The 19,673-nt window shown below is 38.3% G+C and overlaps 1 protein-coding gene across 3 annotated transcripts in view; it reads right to left on the bottom strand.

Annotated features, from left to right (window-relative positions):
- LOC131935611 (inositol-trisphosphate 3-kinase homolog) overlaps window positions 1-19,673 on the bottom strand; it is a 53,336-nt gene that overhangs the window by 19,724 nt on the left and 13,939 nt on the right. Inside the window, exon 1 of one of the 3 annotated variants that reach the window (XM_059292107.1) lies at window positions 7,944-8,034. The exons of the other annotated variants lie outside the window; for them this stretch is intronic. The gene's annotated coding sequence lies outside the window, so the exon portion shown is untranslated. Of the gene's footprint in view, window positions 1-7,943; window positions 8,035-19,673 lie in introns of those variants that run through there. 3 annotated transcript variants of the gene reach the window in all.

Raw genomic sequence — 19,673 nt, 5'->3', positions numbered from 1 at the left:
GTATGTAAAGGCTGGACTTGTAGCTAACCATAGCATTGACACCAAGGGTTAAATGTATCACACGGGTGATTTAAAATATTCTATTATGGGAATATTGCTTAGAAGAACCTGCTGAATTAATGTATTTTTTTTATAGAAGCCCTAAATGTCATTCGTATTGAAGTCGTCAAATGCGCCTCATTGTGTATTTCAATTTCATGTCCAATTTTTTTTGGCTATATATCACACCAGTTGTTAAAGTGTCAGCTTTTTTTTATTTATTAATGTCCCTTGTAACCAATAGAATTTACAGACAACGGCTATGAAAAAATAAATAAAAAAGACAATAAGTTAACAACCTCTGGCTTGTTTCTCAGCCGAAAAAGCAGGGTAAAGTTACTTTCTCGGCATGCATGTACAAGTATGGCGCGGCATGGCGTATAGGTAGAGAGCTCGACTGCTAACCCTAAAGTTCGAATCTGGGTTCAAGTCGGTAGAGTCCACTTACGTTAGGAAAACGGCTGAGTATCTCTTTATATGCCGAGGTCATCTGAAACAGGTGGACTACTTCATTTGCCTCATGCGTATTTGGCACGAACGGGTAAAGATGATGATGACATGCATATGTATAGTACATATGCACATATATTTTCACCCCCGATGTTGAACTAGTATTGAGACACTGACTTGCCTGCTGTATAAGCGTTGGAAACCTTCCAGACCATTGTCGTGGAATCCTAGAAATTTAAACTCTAACACTTTCAAGTTATTTTTAAGTTTCTACAGGTACAGCACACAATTACAGTCTAGTGACAAAAAAAAGTGTTGTAGTATGTAGGGGGAACATTGAACAAGTAATAAATCGTTAGTCTATTTTACATATGGGTATAAAAGCTACTACTGGGGACAGATTGAAGATTCCATAATGATCATCATCTAAACCAGCAAACACGCTTAATCACCTTTTAGTTGAAGATTCGACATCTACAAGATACTTTGAGCATATTAAATTTACAGCAAATAAAACAATGCCGGCAATTCCAGAGAGTCGTGGCGCTATATTTTCCCTTGTATTAAATAACGTAAGTTGGTGTCATTACTTCTTAACCGCTTGGGAACGCACGACACTTAGTGGCCATCCATAAGCAACCATGTTTTACAACGATCTTTTCCTCGCTGCCCTCTCTAACGTCACAAAAAACAACCCCTAAATGACGTCACATATCAGTCGCCACCACCATCAAAATTTCCATAGGCCTATTTGTTTTTTTTTTACAAACTGCAGTTTTCAAATAATTCACATTCAAACTATTGAACTCGCTAAATATTCATTAAGTTTATTTTAATTACAATTCAACAAGAAGTGGTTTAAAAACGCGAAATAACAGCCAAAGAACAAAGTTTTTAACATTACTTTTCAAAACGCAAAAGTAAACAAACATCGTCTTAATAGTCCGACACTCAGGTCTCCTCTTGGAGTGTGACGTGGTTTGTCGACGTCCCATTCGGCCGTATTGTGGACAACATAAGTTCAATAACACTATTGGACGTTAGCCTACAGGGTCAATGCCAAAGTGTTGATAACGTTGATGCTGAAGTGTTGAAAACCTATTTCTCTCTCGAGCAAACAAAACTGTCGTGTCCCTGATGCTAAAATTAGTACGAGACTGTGTCAACAAGAGGTACATGAGCTAACGGGTTCACGACGACTGTATCGTGTTGTATCGTGTTCAACAGGCGCCTTGCTGTAGATGTAAAGCTTACCTGGTGAGAAACCCATTGGTCTTATAGAACGTGCTTTTTTTTACAGCCCAAGGTTCCGTGGTAGATGCTTGCTTGAATGTCTAGATTTGACGAGTTTGTTAAATGTCCAGATTTGAAAAGTTTGTTAATGTCTAGATTTGACAAGTTTGTTAAATGTTTAGGTTTGACGAGTTTGTTAAATGTCTAGATTTGACGAGTTTGTTAAATGTCTAGGTTTGTCGAGTTTGTTAAATGTCTAGGTTTGACGAGTTTGTTATGTCTAGATTTGACGAGTTTGTTAAATGTCTAGATTTGACGAGTTTGTTAAATGTCTAGATTTGACGAGTTTGTTAATGTCTAGTTTTGACGAGTTTGTTATGTCTAGATTTGACGAGTTTGTTAAATGTCTAGATTTGACGAGTTTGTTAAGCGTCTATTAGAAACAGCTCTGACAGACATCTCGCAGCATTAAAATGAAGTCAAAGACAGACACATTTTATTCAATGTACTTAGATCCCCGACACTATCACTCCATAGAACACATGTAAATGTAATAGACTGGGATCGTTGACACTATCCCTGAATAGAACACATGTAAATGTAATAAACTGGGATCACGGACACTATCCCTAGAACACGTATATTTAAATACACTCAAGTCCTGAAACACTACACCTATATGTTATGATACATTAAGTCCAAATGTGAACAACACACCCTGCATGACTTTGATGCGCTCTCCAGCAATTCGATCTGTTTCAGCAATTTACATGTGTAAATAACTTGGCACAGCGATCTCACACTACACACTTATCATGCTCTTTGTTGTTGTTTTTTTTTTGTTTTTTTTTTCAAAGAGTGAAAACGAAATCTTTACAGCTTTGAACTATCTTTACCTGCAAATAAAGTACAGCCTTTCGTTGTATGTTGGCTACGTTATGGTTTTCAGATGTGAGTGAGTTAGCAGGTAGCTTAAACATTGTTGCACGTGACCAGATTAACGTTGCAAGTGGCCAGAATAGATTAACGTTTTAAAGGACAAATTAACGTTGCAAATGACCATATTAATGATGCAAATGACCAGATTACCGTTGCAATAGACCAGATTATAGTTGCACGTGACCAGATTAACGTTGCGAGTAACCAGATTAACGTTGCACATGACCAGATTAACATTGCGAGTCACCAGATTAATGTTGCACATGACCAGATTAACGTTGCACATGACCAGATTAACGTTCCACGTGACCAGATTAACGCTATCTTAACAGCACAAGGGCCTTTCTTTGTTCAAGATCGATACAGATTAGGATCGACGTTTCTTTTCTGCCGTTATCTCTAAGGATTAGGATTATGATCAGATCTAGCTTGGTTTAGGACTAGGATAACAACACTACCGTGCACGATAACATTACAGGACAAACAGATCTAGGTCTAGTAATCTTAAGTTGGGACTACACTACAGGACAAACACAGATCTAGATCTAGTAATCTTAAGTTGGGACTACACTACAGGACAAACACAGATCTAGATCTAGTAATCTTAAGTTGGGATAACACTACAGGGCAAACACGGATCTAGATCTAGTAATCTTAAGTTGGGATAACACTACAGGGCAAACACGGATCTAGATCTAGTAATCTTAAGTTGGGATAACACTACAGGGCAAACACGGATCTAGATCTAGTAATCTTAAGTTGGGACTACACTACAGGACAAACACAGATCTAGATCTAGTAATCTTAAGTTGGGACTACACTACAGGACAAACACTACAGGACAAACACAGATCTAGATCTAGTAATCTTAAGTTGGGGCAACACTACAGGACAAACACAGATCTAGATCTAGTAATCTTAAGTTGGGATAACACTACAGGGCAAACACGGATCTAGATCTAGTAATCTTAAGTTGGGACTACACTACAGGACAAACACTACAGGACAAACACAGATCTAGATCTAGTAATCTTAAGTTGGGACTACACTACAGGACAAACACTACAGGACAAACACAGATCTAGATCTAGTAATCTTAAGTTGGGGCAACACTACAGGACAAACACAGATCTAGATCAAGTAATCTTAAGTTGGGACTACACTACATGACAAACACAGATCTAGATCTAGTAATCTTAAGTTGGGACTACACTACAGGACAAACACAGATCTAGATCTAGTAATCTTAAGTTGGGACTACACTACAGGACAAACACTACAGGACAAACACAGATCTAGATCTAGTAATCTTAAGTTGGGACTACACTACATGACAAACACAGATCTAGATCTAGTAATCTTAAGTTGGGATAACACTACAGGACAAACACAGATCTAGATCTAGTAATCTTAAGTTGGGACTACACTACAGGACAAACACAGATCTAGATCTAGTAATCTTAAGTTGGGGCAACACTACAGGACAAACACAGATCTAGATCTAGTAATCTTAAGTTGGGATAGCTCTATAGGACAAACATATCTAAATATAGTAATCTTAAGTTGGGATAGCTCTATAGGACAAACATATCTAAATCTAGTAATCTTAAGTTGGGATAGCTCTATAGGACAAACATATCTAGATTCAGTAATCTTAAGTTGGGGAGTATTGGTGTTACCCATGCCCTGCAATGGACTCTTCTGAAAATAGGTGTTAGGGTGTTCGTAGTATTATGATATCTGTATTTACTGAGTGTTTAGGCCATGGACAGATTTGAGTTAGGCCTAGTGTTGACTTTAGCAATTTATAATTGTATTTAGTTTTCTACCAATAAAGTAACGCCCCTATTTAAAAAAAAGATTCTACCGTTGTGACATTTTCGGATACTGACATAACACATACCAACAAAGTGTGTAGGCTACTTCGCACACAGAACAATCAACATAATGCACATTGTCGTGTGAACATTCCACGCTGATATGTTAGAACAAGCGGCTGTTTGCAAATACGTTCATTCACCAGCAGTAACGGCGTGTGTTCACAGTAAACATAGCCCACAATCCAAGGGGGGAACAGCGTGAGCTTGTCTAACTGATGACGCCAAGATCGTCGCCTGTGCTAATTTGTCTAGACACTGCTGTGTTGACTGACATAACAAAACAGAAGAGCCTATATAAGGGCCAGCCGTCTAGTGACAGACAGTCAGTAGCTTTAAGACTGAGATACAGCAGTAGTGAGACAGTAACAGTCAGGTACTTTTCAAAGAGACGGAAGGCAGCATAACACAGCAGCTAACCTTATGACGATGAGATAGCAGTCATAAGACAGTGAGCAACTAACCTTAAGACAGTGATCCAGTATCCGTAAGACAGTAATCCAGTAGACTTAAGAAAGCGATTCGAGTAGCCTTAAGACAGTAATCCAGTAGACTTAAGAAAGTGATCGAGTAGCCTTAAGACAGTAATCCAGTAGACTTAAGAAAGTGATCGAGTAGCCTTAAGACAGTAATCCAGTAGACTTAAGAAAGTGATCGAGTAGCCTTAAGACAGTAATCCAGTAGACTTAAGAAAGTGATCGAGTAGCCTAAAGACATTGAACCAGAAGCCTTAAGACAATGATCCAGTAGCCTTAAGACAGCACACCTAAAGAGCGCCAGTAGCCTAGACATTGAACCAGAAGCCTTAAGACAGCCGCCTAAAGACAGCGCTCTGAATAATTTTAATAGCTCACCTTTGTTTACCTAGCAGGTGTTCGGCTAGGCTAAGCTATTTTTAGATTATAAACAACTTTTCCCCACTTTAACTTTAGGGAGTCAATTAGCACAGGGTGCAAAAGATTTATAAACGTTTCGGTTACAGTAGAAGTGTATGTGCATTATCATGATTATGTGTATGTAAATTGTTAGCCTAAAGTAAAAGTAAAAAAAAAACATCACTTAACATTGCACATCGATTTCCAAAACATATAAACGATAAATCTGGTGAGTATTATTTTAGAATCTAAGATGGAGATTGGAAAAGTTAACAAAAAAGTTAATCGGGATAATCAAAGCAAAGGGGAGAGAAGCATGTAGAACTCAGGTTAGACCAAACTACAGTCAGGAAATGAAGCTGTACATAAAAGTCGCCATATACTGCAGTACAAATGGAAGGTTTAATTCAGAATAGACCGAACTACAAAGTCACATAGTAAAGAAGTAGGCCTATATACAACTATATCATTGGTTAGCTTGATGATAAAATTCTATCAAACACGATGAAAAATATATTTTCTATACCGTCGTTTTTTTTTTATTTAAGCCTTAGTTTATTGATGTCAGTAAAAAAATAAAAACACCATTATAAACATAAAATAGCCAAGATATTGATTGCAAAAAAAAATGTTTTTTGTTAATAAAACAGGATAGTTGAGGAAACAAGAGAGAGACATGCCTGTATTAAATACAAAAACTAATCTGTAAAAATATTAAATTACCAGTGGTGAAGGATGGGGGGGGGGGGGGTGGAAATACACTGTTATGAAAGATGTGCAGCGTATAAGCCATTAAATGACGACGATTAATCGGCAGGGGAGGGGTAATGACAGAGGAGTGCGCGTGTGTGTTTGTATGTGAGGCTGTTCTGTTTAAAGAGTAAAGGAGACAGACACTACAGGTGTTAGGTGGCTATGATTTAAACCTCAGCGTGCTTTATGGAGATGAGGGGGTGGGGGTGGGAATGTGGGGATTGTGAGGGTGGGGGGGGGGGAAGACGACGGCCATACATGCGTAGTATTCTAACCTTGCAGTGACCGAGTCGTCTCATATTCCCCACCATTCAGGTATTCCGGTTACCTTGACAACGCGCGACACAATTGGAGGACTGACATTTGAAACTCGTGTAGACGAGCAGAGAGTCGATAATTTTTACCAAGCGATCAGCTCACTCGCATCACCATCACAGCTTAGTGCTGGGGGAGGGGGGGATATCGACATGTCTTGTATGAAATGAGAGGTCATTATCAGAAAAATAGGAAGTTACCATCAGGTAGGGGAGGTCACCATCAGAACAGGGGAGGTCAACAGGATAGTCGAGGTCACCATCAGGATAGGGGTGGTCAGCATCAGGATAGTCGAGGTCACCATCAGGATAGTCGAGGTCACCATCAGGATAGGGGTGGTCCCATTATGACAAGAGTGGTCACCATCAGAACAAGGAAGGTCCACAGGATAGTCGAGGTCACAATCAGGATAGTCGAGGTCACAATCAGGATAGTCGAGGTCACCATCAGGATAGTCGAGGTCACCATCAGGATAGGGGTGGTCCCATTATGACAAGAGTGGTCACCATCAGAACAAGGAAGGTCAACAGGATAGTCGAGGTCACCATCAGGATAGTCGAGGTCACCATCAGGATAGGGGTGGTCCCATTATGACAAGAGTGGTCACCATCAGAACAAGGAAGGTCAACAGGATAGTCGAGGTCACCATCAGGATAGTCGAGGTCACAATCAGGATAGTCGAGGTCACAATCAGGATAGTCGAGGTCACCATCAGGATAGTCGAGGTCACCATCAGGATAGTCGAGGTCACCATCAGGATAGTCGAGGTCACCATCAGGATAGTCGAGGTCACCATCAGGATAGTCGAGGTCACCATCAGGATAGTCGAGGTCACCATCAGGATAGTCGAGGTCACCATCAGGATAGTCGAGGTCACCATCAGGATAGTCGAGGTCACCATCAGGATAGTCGAGGTCACCATCAGGATAGTCGAGGTCACCATCAGGATAGTCGAGGTCACCATCAGGATAGGGGAGGTCACCATTATGACATGAGAGGTCATCAGGATAGAGATCAACTTCAGGATAGGGAAGCAGAAGTCACCGCCACTAGAAGTGGGAAAGTAACCGTACACCCCCCCCTCAAAAAAAAACATGAATGAGAGTTCATCATCATGTATAAACTACAGAGGTTCTACGGACCATAGAGACCTTATCAGCATATGAGATGTAAACATAGGGGGCCGTAGTTTGGTAAAAAAAACATAAACATGACGGTTACATTTGGAGGTAGCCTAATTATATGTATGCATTTACAATAACAACTAGGGGCGGGTACCTTTTCAAAAGCAGAGAAAATGTAGTTAAAGCGTAAAGTTATACACGCATGGATGTTATATCGATATTTTAACAAGGGTTAATCTACGGGAAATACAAAAAATAATATATAAAAAAATAAACATCTACATGGTATAACTAACACGGATAATATGATACTTTATTGAGCGATAAATGCAACTTACTTGAATCATCTCTAGATCTACGCGATTTTTGTTGGTGCCACAATCTCAATTTAACACTATGTCAGTGTACTAGTTACAACCACACACTAATGCTAGTGTAATGAGCCACAGCCACACACTAATACTATGATAATGCACTGAGGCCCAACCACACACTAAATAGTATATTAATAAACTACACACGACAAAATTCTAACACTGTATCCGTGTAAAGAGTCACAGCCCCGCTAACACTGTATCCGTGTAAAGAGTCACAGCCACGCTAACACTGTATCAGTGTAAAGTGTAACGAGTCACAGCCACGCTAACACTGTATCAGTGTAAAGAGTCACAACCACGCGAACACTGTATCAGTGTAAAGAGTCACAGCCACGCGAACACTGTATCAGTGTAAAGAGTCACAACCACGCTAAAACTGTATCCGTGTAAAGAGTCACAGCCACGCTAAAACTGTATCAGTGTAAAGTGTAAAGAGTCACAGCCACGCTAAAACTGTATCAGTGTAAAGTGTAAAGTGTAAAGAGTCACAGCCACGCTAACACTGTATCAGTGTAAAGAGTCACAACCACGCTAAAACTGTATCAGTGTAAAGAGTCAGAACCACGCTAACAACGTATCAGTGCACCTTCACAGTCACATTCTAACACTAGGATTTCAAACTGCCTAAAATTCACACTGCATACATCCAGTAGGCCCTAATTGACTAACCTATACAATAAAAAAAAACCAAATAATTCCAACCGCAATCAGCACCCTACCCCCTCCCGTAAATCACTGTAACATCCATTAACACTTGCAGGCGTTGACACTGAAAAAAAAACATTACACAAATCATGTGCCGGTACAACCAGCGAGTTCACACTTTGACACTGGCATTAGCACTAAAGAGAATAAACTAGCCCAATACTTTTTGTCTAGCTCGACGTTCACGGCATTCTCCAGCAGTAGGTCAGTGAAACTTGAACGTTAATAATAGGGACTAGGAGTCATTTCTATAAATTATAAAGACAAAGGAACCAAGATTTAAGCAATAAGGGGGAAAAAAAAATCTTTGATTCAGGACAATTGAGTTAGGAGGCGGCGTGGTTGGGTGGTAGAGCGCCTGAATGCTAGCCCGAAGGTATTGAGTTCGGATCTCGTTCTGGGCTCACGACCGCAAGACACCTCTGTCCACCCAGCTCTGTGGGTGGGGGGGGGGGGGGTACCTGGCTTTCAAGAAATATTTCTACTTCATCAACTATGGAAAATTCAGTATAAAATGGAAACTTCAATGGAACAACTAAAAAAAAAAAAAACAACAGAGGAACTATTACATATGCCACGAGAACGAATAGACAAATTTATAAAAAGTAAATCCAAGGATTTAGCAACATAAAGAAGAAACGACACGTGATCCAAAACACATATTTAATGAACGGCATGTTTGTAAAATAAACATAGAAAAATAATCGCCTATAGTTTGACATTTCCAGAACCTTTTAGCTGTATTAATAATTAATGCTTTTATCGGTGGCCTATTATATTTTTTTACGAGGAAGAAAAAACTAGTTTAGCCAGAGATACATTTAAACAAGTCAACTATATTTCACAATGCAATGTTAAAGCTCTGTAAACTGTTGATGGCCAAACTACCTTCTGGAGTACTACAAGTCAATCTTAGACAAACTACCTTCTGAAATACTACAAGTCAATCTTAGACAAACTACCTTCTGGAGTACTACAAGTCAATCTTAGACAAACTACCTTCTGAAATACTACAAGTCAATCTTAGACAAACTACCTTCTGAAATACTACAAGTCAATCTTAGACAAACTACCTTCTGAAATACTACAAGTCAATCTTAGACAAACTACCTTCTGAAATACTACAAGTCAATCTTAGACAAACTACCTTCTGAAATACTACAAGTCAATCTTAGACAAACTACCTTCTGAAATACTACAAGTCAATCTTAGACAAACTACCTTCTGAAATACTACAAGTCAATCTTAGACAAACTACCTTCTGAAATACTACAAGTCAATCTTAGACAAACTACCTTCTGAAATACTACAAGTCAATCTTAGACAAACTACCTTCTGAAATACTACAAGTCAATCTTAGACAAACTACCTTCTGAAATACTACAAGTCAATCTTAGACAAACTACCTTCTGAAATACTACAAGTCAATCTTAGACAAACTACCTTCTGAAATACTACAAGTCAATCTTAGACAAAATAACTTCTGCAATACTACATTAACTCGTCAACCAACTCCCTTCTAAAAACAAAACACTGCAATTTGTTTGTTTTTAAATGCCATATTTGGTGTTATCACGCTAAAGCTCTACATTACTTGGTGGCCTATGATGATCATTGTAAAGCAATAGCAGCAAATCCCACACCTGTATTCATGTAGTCACGACTTTCACAAAACAAAGCCAAACCACACAAAAGTGTTGTGACGTTTTGAAGCATTGAGCCAGCTAAAATATGTAGGATAAATATTAAAATGAGTACACAATGGCATGCAAGAATGCCGTTCGTGAGTTATTAAGCGTACTAATCCCTCACCTCAAAACAACATAATTCCTATTTTAGCTTTGTATTACCTTTGTCTACAGATATAAGTTAATAGAGTTGTTAAATAATTCATTAATTTAATATAATGCAAAAATCATGGGAGGTTTTATATTCTCTAATCCATTTTTAAAGTATTTCTACACTGTCTGCTCCAAGGTTGCCAAAAATTAAAATCATGAGCAAATATTTAGGGCCAAAAAGTATGGTCATAGCAAAACGAACAGTCAATTGGGTTATCATTATAGCCATCAACATCCATTGGGAAAGGCGTAACAAGACACCGAGTTTGTAACTGATTTTAAAAAAAAAAGTTACTGTCGATACCCTATCCTTTTCGGAATCTTAAGACCTTAAACCCATCTGGATAATCCCAGGCCCTAATTTAACCATAGAACTAATATAGGAAGAAAAAAACAACAACTTCCGACACTTACATAGCGGTATAGATCTGAGCAGTGTTTCTTATAGACTTTTTTCTTTCTCCGGGGTAATCGGGGGGGGGGGTTGAAATTTTCGGGGTGGAGGCACTAATATTTCGGGGAGGGGGGGGGGGGACAAGATGCTGGTAAAAGTATATGTTTTCTATATAAATTATAGTACGTTCTGGGGGGGGGGGCGCAGAGATGCCTGGAAAAAGCTCCGGATTGCGTCCAATGCTGCTACAAGTGTAGGAAGAAAAAAAAATCTCGAGCTAAGACTGAGTTGACGAGAGGTTAATACAATTACACTCTTAGAGTCTAACGCTTAGGTCGAATTGATTAAACGTGGTGGGTAATGAACCTGGGGATCTAACGGAAGTCAAAGCCGTGGTGGAATCAATGCCAACATAACAAGGTGAACCAACGCTTTTCGTATCTGGATAATACAGCTCTATATGGCTATATAGTGGCTACTATAGTGCGAAAGATGACTTGACAGTGACCACTGTAGGCTGAACAATGACCTTAATGAGCACCAGAACAGTGCTCACCCGATTAACCGATTGGTTCTTTATGAATGACACATTAAAGGTGAGTGTCAGTGACCACTGTAGGTTGAATGATGACATTAATGAGCAAGAGAACAGTGCTCACCAGATTAACCGATTGGTTCTGTAAGAATGACACGTTAAAGGTCAGTGTAATTGACCGATGTATGTTGAACGATGACATTAATGAGCACGAGAACATTGCTCACCAGATTAACCGATTGGTTCTTTAAGAATGACAAGAACAAGTTTTGGAATGTCACTTCAGCCAAAGAGTAGCAGTGGTCAAGCGACACTGAGACTTAAGTGTCGTCAATATTTAAATTGCTCTCACTTTACTCAGCAATATAAAAAAAAAACGAAAAAAAAATTAAACTTGTTTCTATTCCTCTCAATGTACAGTTATACTCAATGAATCTTGTAACTGAATTGCGCATTCCATGACAAAAGATAAACTGCATCACATGTGAATGCTTTATCAGTACAGTGTCAAATTTGTACCAAACAAGAGTGCAAGCGGCAACAAAGAAGGCGGAGGGCAACTGGTGAACGACTTATAAAGAGGGTAACGTCTATGCTACAAGGTAAAGACCAAAATGTAACATTTTCACGAGGGTAAAGACCAAAGTGTGACATTTTCATGAGGTTTAAAACCAAAATATGACATCTTCATGATGATCTTGTACAACATTTTCAGAGGGTTAAGACCAAAATATGACATCTTCATGATGATAAAGACCAAAATTTTGTACATTTTCAGAGGGTTAAGACCAAAATGTGACGACATTTTCAACAGGGTAAAGACCAAAGTATGACCACATTGTAACTTAAGACCAAAATATTTTACATTTTCATTAGGGTAAAGACCAAAACTATCCAAAATATGACCACTTTTTATCATGAGACGAAAATAGCTTACGACATTTTCACGAGGGTAAAAAGGTAACGATAAAAAAATGACAACATTTTCACGGAGACGAGACGCATTAGCAGGCCACCGACAACATATCAGCCTCTGCGTGGGGTGATGTTTTTACAGCGATAACGACGGTACGGCTTTAATAGTTAAATGACACAAACAGCTAACCTGTAGGCAAACAATGACGTAATCGTACCCGGGCCCATTTAAACAAGGGACATTCTATCAAGAGATAGTAACTCTCGACATCATGCATGCGTGGAACAGTTTATCAGAGTTACATGTAGACACTATTTGATGCTAGAATTACAATGTCTTGAAACTATTGACTATTGTTGAATCTAGTAAGATCTCATTTAAATACAAATTGCTACTAATCTAACATGTGAGCTATGGGAAACGTGTTTTTTTTAAATAATCTATCATCATCTTTTCCCAAGACACATTGGGTAGACGAAGTAGAGTTCATATTGTTGCAGTGACCTCGGCATATTAAGGGATAGCGTGGTCAGCACTATGCCTAGCTGAATTTCTTTCCCCTAACGTAAGTTAAGTACCCCTAAAAGGGACGTTCTACTAACTTGAACCCAGATTCGAACTCGATTATTTTAGCAGTTTGGCTACTCTAGTTCTAGGCCACACCGTCCCTTAATATAACTATAACGTATTTCATTTATGACATGTTTTACAAGCATTACATTTATTAAGAAGACGAAGTAAAATTGATATAAAAGTTAGTTCACTTACTGGCAAATGGAATGTCAAACAAACCTAGTTAACGGACGGCTAATCACACGGCTGTATCGCTTGTCGCCAAGGTTCGATCTGAGTGGAGACCAGGGCCAACACAGGAGCCTGTTGTGTGTGATATAGACACTGACAGCAACCCTTTCAACTCCACGTTCTAGAACAGCCTTGTTCACTAGCCACCGGTCGATTATCGCGGCTTAATGGATGGTTAAGTGTACTCGGTACATGATAAACGTAGCAGTATGTGAAGGCAGGGTGGGGACCAGGGCCAACACAGGAGCCTGTTGTGTGTGATATAGACACTGACAGCAACCCTTTCAACTCCACGTTCTAGAACAGCATTGTTCACTGGCCACCGGTCGATTATCACGGCTGGATGGTTAAGTGTACTCGGTACATGATAAACGTAGCAGTATGTCAAGGTAGGGTGGGGACGCAGGGTAGTGTTGGTGTATGTGAAGGCAGGGTGGGGACGCAGGGTAGTGTTGGTGTATGTGAAGGCAGGGTGGGGACGCAGGGTAGTGTTGGTGTATGTGAAGGTAGTGGGAAGCTGTGTATTGTTGGTGTATGTGAAGGTAGTGGGGAGCTGTGTATTGTTGGTGTATGTGAAGATAGTGGGGCTGTATATTGTTGGTATATGTGAAGGTAGTGGGGAGCTGTGTATTGTTGGTGTATGTGAAGATAGTGGGGCTGTATATTGTTGGTGTATGTGAAGGTAGTGGGGAGCTGTGTATTGTTGGTGTATGTGAAGATAGTGGGGCTGTATATTGTTGGTGTATGTGAAGGTAGTGGGGAGCTGTGTATTGTTGGTATATGTGAAGGTAGCGGGGCTGTATATTGTTGGTATATGTGAAGGTAGTGGGGAGCTGTGTATTGTTGGTGTATGTGAAGGTAGTGGGGAGCTGTGTATTGTTGGTGTATGTGAAGGTAGTGGGGAGCTGTGTATTGTTGGTGTATGTGAAGGTAGGGTGTGGATGGTGTGTATTGTTGGCATGTGTGAAGATACGGTAGAGCGTTGTTTATTGTTTGGTATACACGTCCCCCATACACAGTCGGAACAACATCGGTGTTATAGTGATATCAATAGTGCTCAAAATACTAATCAGCTTAGGTTAAGGCTAACACAATCGGTTGTCTTGTGTGACACGCCCTGTCGTGACTCTCTCGACCCTCCCTATATATGAAATTACGCAAATTTTATACGTATATATAATATATATATATATATATATATATATATATATATATATTAATATTACATATATATATAGTACATATATATCATATGTATAGTACATATATATTATATATATATAGTACATATATATTACATATATATTACATATATATATATTACATATATATATTACATATATATATGTATATATATATGTATATATATATATATATATATATATATATATATATATATATATATATATATATATATATTAATATTAATATTACATATATATATAGTACATATATATCATATGTATAGTACATATATATTATATATATAGTACATATATATTACATATATATATGTATATATATATATATGTATATATATATATATATATATATATATATATATATATATATATATATATATATATATATATATATCGAAATATAATACCACGTGTAGTTCAATGACAAGAGAAAGCAAAGAGGCGGAACTATTCAGCAGATCTAAAGATCAACAATAGCAACGACAATGGCAGGATAATGTCATAATGGCTTTAACATTTATCTCCATTCTCTTATGTCGAGAAGGTCATAGAATTAAGATACGTTTATCACGCTGTATGCAAACAAACGGGGGATGATGTACAGTTAGTGACTGATTGTGTGGATATAATCATCGCAAAGCCGTCTTGCTTTCATACCAGCTTTACGTATACCAACCTATATATTCAAAATGTGTTTAGCTCTATGCATACATACACACATACATACCTACATACATACATACCTACATAAATGCATACATACATGCATATATACATACATACACATACCTACCTACCTACATACATACATACGTACATTCACACACAATAAAACATGTAATAATTCGATATTAACATAACTACGAATTACTTAATGGGTGGGGTGGGAGGTAGTAAACATACACATGTCGGATACAGCTGATATACATAGAAACTATTTATTTCATTACATAGCTTTGTTGAACGGTGCATCAAGTACTCGACTCAAACATATTTTAAAAGGAACCTACTGTATACTCTACACATGCCACAACATGTAAACGTGAGGTATATGTCGCGACCTTAGTGATATAGGGAGGATGATACGGATTACATTCTCTCTCACTTTCTCTCTCTCTCTCTACGAACCTAGTTTAATCAGGTTTACGCGAACTAGACCGCACGTCTTCAACGTCTCATTGAGATAAACAAAAGGCCTCACGTAAAGGAGATACCGGCTTAAGCGTACAAGATCCCCGCATAATCGACATAATTTCAAAATCTGTGCTGTTCGCCTCTGTCTTTTAACAACATGCTAACTCAAACTCGCAACTGCAATATGTGCAGCTAAACGACATGCATCTAAAAACTGAAGAGGTCGAACATTATGCGGTGTCAAACATGTCGCCGTCATAGCTTTGTGTTGCACAATCAAAGGTTCTAAAACAGTAGCATGGCCCCCAAATTGTAGTGTCAGCTTACATAAAAGTCACATGGATTCTTCAAAGTTTGCATTCAATGACACATACATGAAATGTGACATTGTTAACCTCCTTTAAAGTTGATGTATTATTCCGACACTTATACACTGGGTAGGCTAGGCTTGATAGGAATAGCAACCCATCTAAGAGAGAAAAAACTCCCAAATCAAATAACTGCTGTTTTGTAGATTGCTCGTATGTGTATAAAGGCTATGGAAGAAAATTAAGGTAAAAAAAAGGCTGAAATCGGAGTCAACGGGTAAGTAATACTTAATTGTGTTGGGGTAATTCTCTAAAATTACAATTAACTAAAAAAAAAACGAATACGAAGAAATAAAACAGGTAAAACAACAAAAAGGTCCGGACTGGCGAACTTCATTGGCTTAAAGAATGTGAAGCCTTTGGCGTATCGTTTGTATTGCTTTATCTCTATTGCGGTATATGATTCATTTTGTTTCTTACCTGTATATACGAGAAAAAACTTAACAACTCGTTAGAAGATTAACAAATACTGAAGTTTGTTGGTAAAAATTCAACATAAATAATTGCCACACGTCGAGTTAATAGACAACGCGAGAGATTAAGAAGGCATAGCTTGAGCACTCAACCATCGTATAATTGCACCTCTACAGAGTACCGCGGGAGATGGGTACACAACACCGTTCAGGATACAATAACGAGTAGACAAATCAATGGGCTAGATCGTGTTTCAGTGTGCTAACATTAGACAGGTGAAGAACCATTGTATTCAAGTGCAGACAGTGATAAAATAGCATGTTAAACCAGGTTGATGTGTAAGCTGACGAGGTCCGTGTGAATAGTTTAGCTATGTTCACATGCGGGCACATTGTCTAGTTCAGATTCCGTAGGACTTCATTGAGTTCACCCAGCTCTTATGGGTACCTAACTTATGTTAGGAAAGAACAGAAGGCTGGGCATAGAGCTGTTCACACTATCCCTTCTTATGTCAAATGCACTGATACAAGAATTCTGCGCCATTTTGTCCAACAAGCTGTAAAGTAAACTATGTTTGTGTACCCGGGTTCAGATAATATTTTTAATTCCTTCAAGTGTTGTTAAAAATAATACAAGGAGATAATTATTTACTCATACAACATCGGACATGATTAAAAATGGCTTTTTTTGTTTGAACGCTAACACATGACGTGTATGGGGAAAAAAGCCCGACAATGTCAACATTACATGGCTCTACACACTTTGCTTGTTTGTTGAGACTTCACAAAGCTGTTAGTGCACACACGGATCAAGGAGAATCATTTTAACACGTTTTTATTAACTCAGCTTCGCGTGTGTTTGTTGTTAAAATTGACATCGAAAATTAACCCACTTCTGATTGCTCAATAGATCTGAAATTTGGCATGTAGGCTACTTTCGCCTAACAATTTCAGATGCAATCATAAAAACTAGCAATTAGAGACGGTAATTAGCTTAATTTAATTACGCCCCAAGGACCATAAAATTGAGGACATGATTTCTAAAGATACCGACAAGACTGGAGGCTTATAGACACAGTTACTTCGGCCCCAATCGATGTGAGCGCGCTGGCCGTGATCGTATAGTGGTTAGTACTTCGCGTTGTGGCCGCGACAACCCAGGTTCGAATCCTGGTCGCTCAAGATTTTTTTAGTCCGTGTATTTATAAACACTTAGTCAATTCATACTTAATCAAGTCATTAGATAAAGTAGAAAATAAACTATATAAAAAACTTTTTTAAAAACCACGTTTTTCATGTGTAGCAACGGACTAAAAAGGAGAAAATAAAATACTTAAAAAAAACTTTTTAAAAAACCACGTTTTTCTTGTGGACTAAAAAGTAGAAAATAACTATTTACATACATTTGATGACAAAAAACGTGGGTCGGGCAGATGGGTCGGGAAATTTGATGGTGAACGTACCCACGTTTTTTGTCATCAAATGTATGTAAATAGTTATTTTCTACTTTTTAGTCCACAAGAAAAACGTGGTTTTTTAAAAAGTTTTTTTTAAGTATTTTTCTTGTTTGTTTATGCTGATTAAAATGCATCAGAAAAAAATCACCGAAATATATTAGATAGAAAATAATAACGCAACCAAATAAGCGTACTTGAAATTGACGACCATTTAGCCTTACTACTTTGTGACGTGTATTTCTGCTCCTACGAGACCTGTATTCAAATCGTCAGTAGCTTAGATAAAATTCATATCATTTATTACTAAAGGCAGATTGGAATTGTAAGTTCTAGAAAATTAAATTAAACAAATATTACCTAATATTATAAGAGCTGAAATGGTCAGAAATTATTAAAATTCAGAGAATGAGACAATACAAAACGTAACTAAAATCAAGATTCAATGTTTTGACTCATTGATCTGACAGTTTAAAAAAAAAACAAAAAAAAAACAATAAAACTTACGTTAACCAGAGGACAATTAAAATTCCAGGTATCTCTCGATACCTAAAGACACTGACGTGTATATCTTGCAAGTTTAATAGTAAACTTACACATCCAAGAGCGGCACAAGAACAGCTGGATAACTACGGCTAATAGCTCTGACTAATCTACACGACAACAACGTGTGCAGCATGGGGCGACGCTTCCAGCGGTGCCAGCCGCGTGTCGCCAGCAGACACGGAGAGAGAACCTGATACGGCAGATGCCAGCCGTTTATCAACAAGCATTGACCGGGGTGGGGTCAAAGGTCAACTTCTCCGCAGTCGTACCTGTTGCTCACGGTGCAGTGCGGGGATGTTTAGAGGTGGGTGTCGTAATAGGACTAGTGAGGAGCGGGGGTTGGCTCACGTGGTTCACTGTCACATGACCTGTTTATAGCGGTCACCACCGTGAATGTAGGTAGCTGCTGGTGTATCAGTCCTACATACTACTGTCCAGTTTACCAGTGTCCAGCTTATAGGTACCTGATATATATATATATATATATATATATATATATATATATATATATATATATATATATATATATATATATATATATACACGGTGCTTTTTCTAATTAGTGAACTCATAACATGGAGTGTAGCCGTTCAAGTGATAAGATCTAAAATAGGGCTTTCTCTATAAAAAAAAATCTCCTTTGCATGCGTGTAATTAAGGTTGCAATCAATTATAGTTAGACATTCGCAACTACGCTCCTTTCTACAGATGTATAGCTCTGTTCAAACAGAAAGTACGTGATAATGACTGTAACAGTATAAACACGAGTGAACAAGCATCAGGGTTAGATAGTAAGTCATGTGTGACTAGACCCAGCAAATAAGTCATGGGTAACTAAACACAGTATAATTTGTGTGACTTGGCCCGGTCAGTAAGTCATGTATGCCTAACCCCTGTAAATAAGTAATGTGTAACAAAGTGACTTGGCCGAACAGTAAGTCAAGTGTGACTAGACCCAGTAAATAAGTCAAGTGTAACAAGACACAGTATAATATGTGTGACTTGGCCAAGTCAGTAAGTCATGTATGCCTAACCCCTGTAAATAAGTCATGCGTAACTAGACCCAGTAAATAAGTCATGTGTCACTAAGTGACTTAGCCAAGTCACATAGTTAAAAATGACTTATTTAATGGGTCTAGTTCGGTATGATTTCTTGAGGGGTCGCGTCACTTTGTCACACACTTGGCTAGTCAGTGAGTCATGTTGGACTTGATTCAGTCAAGTCATGTGTGACAAAGTGACTTCACCACATCAGGAAATCCTACGTAACTAGACCCAGTAAATACAGCAAGTGACAAGTGCCAGTCAATAAATCACACAACCGTGACCATTTCCCCACTCACAGCCCTCACACCCTGCTCAATAAGTCACGTGATAAT

Source organism: Physella acuta, unplaced genomic scaffold (assembly GCF_028476545.2).
Source record: "Physella acuta isolate Inbredline_101_S28 unplaced genomic scaffold, ASM2847654v3 ptg000150l, whole genome shotgun sequence".
Classification (NCBI taxonomy): Eukaryota; Metazoa; Mollusca; class Gastropoda; family Physidae; genus Physella; species Physella acuta.
The sequence above is the reverse complement of the archived record's forward strand: the minus strand, read 5'-3'. Positions and strand labels throughout refer to the sequence as shown.